At 48.0% G+C, this 5,039-nt stretch overlaps 1 long non-coding RNA gene across 2 annotated transcripts; it reads left to right on the top strand.

The window, feature by feature from the left end:
• The first annotated feature begins 1,409 nt into the window (after positions 1–1,409).
• On the top strand, positions 1,410–2,939 carry LOC309865429. 2 transcript variants are annotated; one of them, XR_014312089.1, is made up of 3 exons: positions 1,410–1,499; positions 2,382–2,472; positions 2,693–2,939. It is a non-coding gene; the product is annotated as an uncharacterized lncRNA (long non-coding RNA). The 2 variants fall into 2 exon arrangements; XR_014312090.1 differs by having other exon boundaries at positions 2,687–2,821.
• The last annotated feature ends 2,100 nt before the right edge of the window (positions 2,940–5,039 follow it).

Below are 5,039 nucleotides of genomic sequence, written 5' to 3'. Positions count from 1 at the left end.
AGATTTAACTAATTAAATGAATTAATAATCTAATTAATTAATTAAACTACTTAATTTAGGAAGTGGGGGAGGTGCAGAAGGAGAGAATCTTTGTTTTTGAAAGATTTTATTTATTTATTTGACAGAGAGAGACACAGCGAGAGAGGGAACACAGCACAGGGAGTGGGAGAGGAAGAAGCAGGCTTCCTGCAGAGCAGGGAGCCCGATGCAGGACTGGAACCTAGGACTCTGGGATCATGACCTGAGCTGAAGGCAGATGCTTAATGACTGAGCCACCCAGGTGCCCCAAGAGAGAGAATCTTAAGCAAATTCCACATCAAACCCAGAGTCCAAAGCAGGGCTCAATCCTGGGACCTGAAGATCACGATCTGAGCCGAAATCAAGAGCCAGACGCTCAACCAACTGAGCCCCCCTGGGCGCCCCATGTGCAGACATAGTTTTTAACTCATTTCTGTAAATACCAAGGAGCATGATTGCTGGGTCATATGGTAAGAGTTAAGTTTGGCTTTGTAAGAATTGCCCAACTATCTTCTGAAATGGTCGTACCATTCTGCATTCCCATTCATATTTTAATTTACAGACCCGTGGCCTAAAATGGCAGGTGGTCCCAGGAAGGGTTACACAGGTGTGAGCCATTATTGCCCGTACTCCTAGTGGTTCCTTAACACCGGCTTCTTTTAGCATGCAATATCCTTCAGCTTACTAAGCTCATTTCTTCAACAATTTTTTTTCAAGATTTTATTTATTTATCTGACAGAGAGAGAGATAGCACAAGTAGGCAGAGAGGCAGGCAGAGAGTGTGTGTGTGGGGGGGAAGCAGGCTCCCCACTGAGCAGAGAGCCCAATGCGGGGCTCGATCCCAGGACCCTGAGATATGACCTGAGCAGAAGGCAGAGGCTTAACCCACTGAGCCACCCAGGCGACCCCCACCTTTTTTTTTTAAAGATTTTGTTTATTTGACAGAGAGATACAGCGAGAGAGAGAACACAAGCAGGGCCAGCGGCCAGCGGAGGAGAAGCAGGCTCCCTGCTGAGCAAGGAGCCCCAGGAAGGGCCCAGTCCCAGGATCCCAGGACCCTGAGATCATGACCTGAGCCAATGGCAGGTACTTAAGGACTAAGCCAACGAGGCGCCCCTCTTCCACACCTTTTAAAGAAGCCTTCTCAAGTGCTCCTCTTTGTCCCAACAGAAGAGGGTGTCTAACCAGTCTGGGCAGGGCATCAAGTTAAGTTTGAGCTGAGTCCTTGTGGGCGCCAAGGAGGGAGGCCGGGTGGGAAGGGAGGCGAGTCTGAGGGTAGTCATGCTGAAGGGTTGTGTGTGGACACCTGAAGACCAGAAAAGAACGAAAGGGGCCTCAGGGTCAGGTGCGCACAGCTGCTGTTTTGAAGCAGGTGGAGGAAGGATTGAAAAGAACTGCAGGTAGGGGAGGGGAGCGGGGCCTCACGGGGCACAGTCGGAAGCTGGGGCCGCATTCTGAGGCATCCGGGACTGATTAAACAGGTAAAACCTACACTTAGTCTAAAAGGGGTAGATCTCCATTCCCAGACGGTTGCTCCTCCCAGTCACGAGACCAGAGCGGAGCTGGTCGGGGCCTGCGCCTTTCTCCCCCGTTCTGTACCCCCACCCCCCGCCCTGGCCATCTGTGACCCATGACAAGTTCCTTAACCTGCCTCGCCTGGGAAGAGGCCACTGGGGCGATCACAGGCGGAATCTGCTCAGGTTGCCAAGAGGATTTCATCCCAGATCCCAGTCCCGGGGCCAGAGGGACAGCCTCACCTGGGAGCTCGCGGGCCATTCGGGTTCTGAAGCCCCGCCCCAGATCTGCTCTGTGGGTGTGGCCCAATCCTCCGAAGGGTGATAGGAAGGGTGATAGACCCTCCGAGGCATTCTGGTAGCCACTCTAAAAATGTGGATTCTGTGGGGCGCCCGGGTGGCTCAGTGGGTTAAAATTTCTGCCTTCGGCTTAGGTCATGGTCTCAGGGTCCTGGGATGAGTCCCGCATCAAGCCCCCCATCAAGCCCCCCATCGGGCTCTCTGCTGGGCAGGGAGCCTGCTTCCCCTTCTCTCTGCCTCCCTCTCTGCCTGCTTGTGATCTCTGTCTGTCAAATAAATAAACAAAATCTTTTTAAAAAAAATAAAAATGTGGATTCTAGCACACACTTAAATCTGGAGTTTAAAAAAAAGGTAATTTTAATCACATGGTCACAATAGCTGGAAATTGCTTGCTGGAAGGACCCTGACTTTCTCCGAGATTTGGCAAGCAGGCAGGGTAGGTTGGGGAGTCCGTGGGTTTGCCCCACTGGAGTCACTGCTTCCTCCGTTGTTCAGATTTTCCAGATGGTAAGACTAACATTGTGCTTTTTATAAAAATACAAATTCCAGATGTCCACCAGCGAGGGTCTCAGAACCTCCAGGAGCTTCTCCAGGCTTGGGATTGGAACAGCCCCCTTGCCGGGGTGCCTACTTGGCCAAGGTGGGAAGCCCTGCTCAGGCGAGTGCTTTGCTGATTTCTCTAGAATGTATCCTCTGTCAGGGCAGAGGAGTGACACAATACAGATGAATGAATCAAGCGACGAGTTAAACTGTTTTTGTTCAGTTGTCTTGTTCCCCATTGTGTCTGTAACTCCCAGAGGGGAGAACCTCTTTCCTTTTTTAATTTTTTTAATATTAATTTTAATTTTTTCGAGGACCAGAAGGGCAGAAGGCGAGAGGGAGAGAAACCCAAGCAGGCCCCATGCCCGGCGGGGAGCCAGACATGGGCCTCGATCTCACAACCCTGTGATCACCACCTGAGTCGAAACCAAGAGTCGGACGCCTCACCGACTGAGCCACGGGGTGCCCCGCTTTCCTTTATAATTTTCTTCTAGCAACTGAGGTACGATTATCACAGAGAAGGGACCTAGCAAGTCTTTCGAGATCACTAATAAGCAGATGCATCTACTCGTGTGTTCATTGGCCCAAATTCATGCACCCACCGCCGGCTGGGTGGAGTGAAATAAGCAGACTTTCCTTCCACACAGCTCAGGGTACAAAAGCCAGGTAGTGAGTTCTCTAGACTGTAGAGCTCTGTGGAAGTTTCCTACAGACTCTGAGGCAGAGTGACGCTGTGAGGACTGATGCCCTGACCAGATCCCATGGCTGCTTCTGCTGATTCTTCAGGGGGGAAACTCAGAGGGGCCACAAGAAGTATGATTACACACACGCACGCACACACACACACACACACACACACAGGCTCACTCCCAAGAGCAGGAGAGCCCAAATAGGCCCAAATGGATATAGAAGGCCTCTGAGCCCAAGTTTTCCTGGTAAACATTGTCCTAAGCACTTTACCTGCTTCTCTGGATGGAAGCTTAGAACCACTGAGAAAATACAAGTCAGTGATCAGCAGCTTTGCTTTTTTTAATCTCATGGTATTATGTTTATCAGAATTTTCACCCCAGAGAGCTGTAAGATCTTTATCTATATTTTAAAAACTCTTTAGGGACGCCTGGGTGGCTCAGTCAGTTAAGTGCCTGCCTTGTGCTCAGGTCACGATCCCCGGTTCTTGGGATGGAGCTCTCCGCCCCAATCGGGCTCCCTGCTCAGTGGGGAGCCTGCTTCTCCTTCTCCCTCTGCTGCTCCCCCTGCTTGTGCTCTCTCTGTTAACTAAATAAATAAAAATTTTTAAAAATCTTTTTAAAAAAGATTTTATTTATTTATTTGTCACAGAGAGAGAGACAGTGAGAGAGGGAACACAGGCAGGGAGAGTAGAAGAGGAAGAAGCAGACTCCCCGCCTGGCAGGGAGCCCGATGGGGGGGGCTCAATCCCAGGATCCTGGGGTCATGACCTGAGCCGAAGGCCGATGCTTAATGACTGAGCCACTCAGGCGCCCCAATAAATAAAACCTTTGAAAAAAATTCTTTGAAAAAGACTTAGACCGCACTAGAAACCAACTGCTTCTGTCATAGTCAAAGCATACAACACTGGATTGTTTAATTATCTGCATATTGATGTCAATTTTTTAACTTAAGTAAAGTTGACATACAGTGTTATGGTAGTGGATATTAGGTGTACAACGTAGTGATTCGACAATCGTGTACATTACAATTCCACGATCCTACACAATGCTCACCACGGTAATGGTACGTACCATCTGTCACCACACAAGGTCATCACAGTATTATTGGCTGTTCCCTATGTTGTACTTTTTAATCTCCATGACTTATTTATTTTGTAACTAGAAGTTTGTACCTCTTTTTTTTTTTTTTTTCTTTCCTAAAGTGAACTCTCTGCCCCTTGTGGGGTTTGAACTCATGACCTCAAGATCAGGAGTTACACACTTATCAACTGAGCCAGCCAGGCCTAAGTTTGTACTTCTTTATTTTATTTTATTTTTTTTAAAGATTTTATTTATTTATTTGACACAGAGAGAGGTCAAAAGTAGGCAGATAGGCAGGCAGAGATAGAGGGGGAAGCAGGCTCCTCGCTGAGCTGAGAGCCTGATGCAGGGCTTGATCCCAGGACCCTGAGATCATGACCTGAGCGGAAGGCAGAGACTTAAGGAACTGAGCCATCCAGGTGCCCTGGTTTCTGGTTTTTTTTTTGTTTGTTTGTTCATTTGTTTTCAACATTACACATATGAATGAAATCAAATGGTATTTCTCTTTCTCTGACTTAATTCACTTAGCATGATACCCCCAAGTCCATCCGTGTTGTCGCAAATGGCCAGATATTATTTTTTATGGCTAATGTTCATATATGCATATGTGCCTACATAATCGCCATGCCACACCTTCTTTATCCATTCATCTGTTGATGAACACTTGGTTGCTTCCATATCTTGGCTACTGTAAATAAAGCTGCAATAACCGGAGGGGGGCAGATAGTTTGTGTTTCATTTTCTTTGGGCAAATACCCCGTAGTAGAATTACTGGGGTACATGGTAAATTCTATTTATTTTTTAAGATTTTATTTATTTGACAGACAGAGATCACAAGTAGGCAGAGAGGCAGGCAGAGAGAGAGGGGGAGGCTCCCTGCCGAGCACATAGTCCCATG

This window comes from Mustela nivalis (genome assembly GCF_964662115.1).
Source record: "Mustela nivalis genome assembly, chromosome: 1".
NCBI lineage: Eukaryota > Metazoa > Chordata > Mammalia > Carnivora > Mustelidae > Mustela > Mustela nivalis.
Note: the sequence above shows the minus strand (reverse complement) of the source record. Positions and strands in the feature narration are given on the sequence as shown.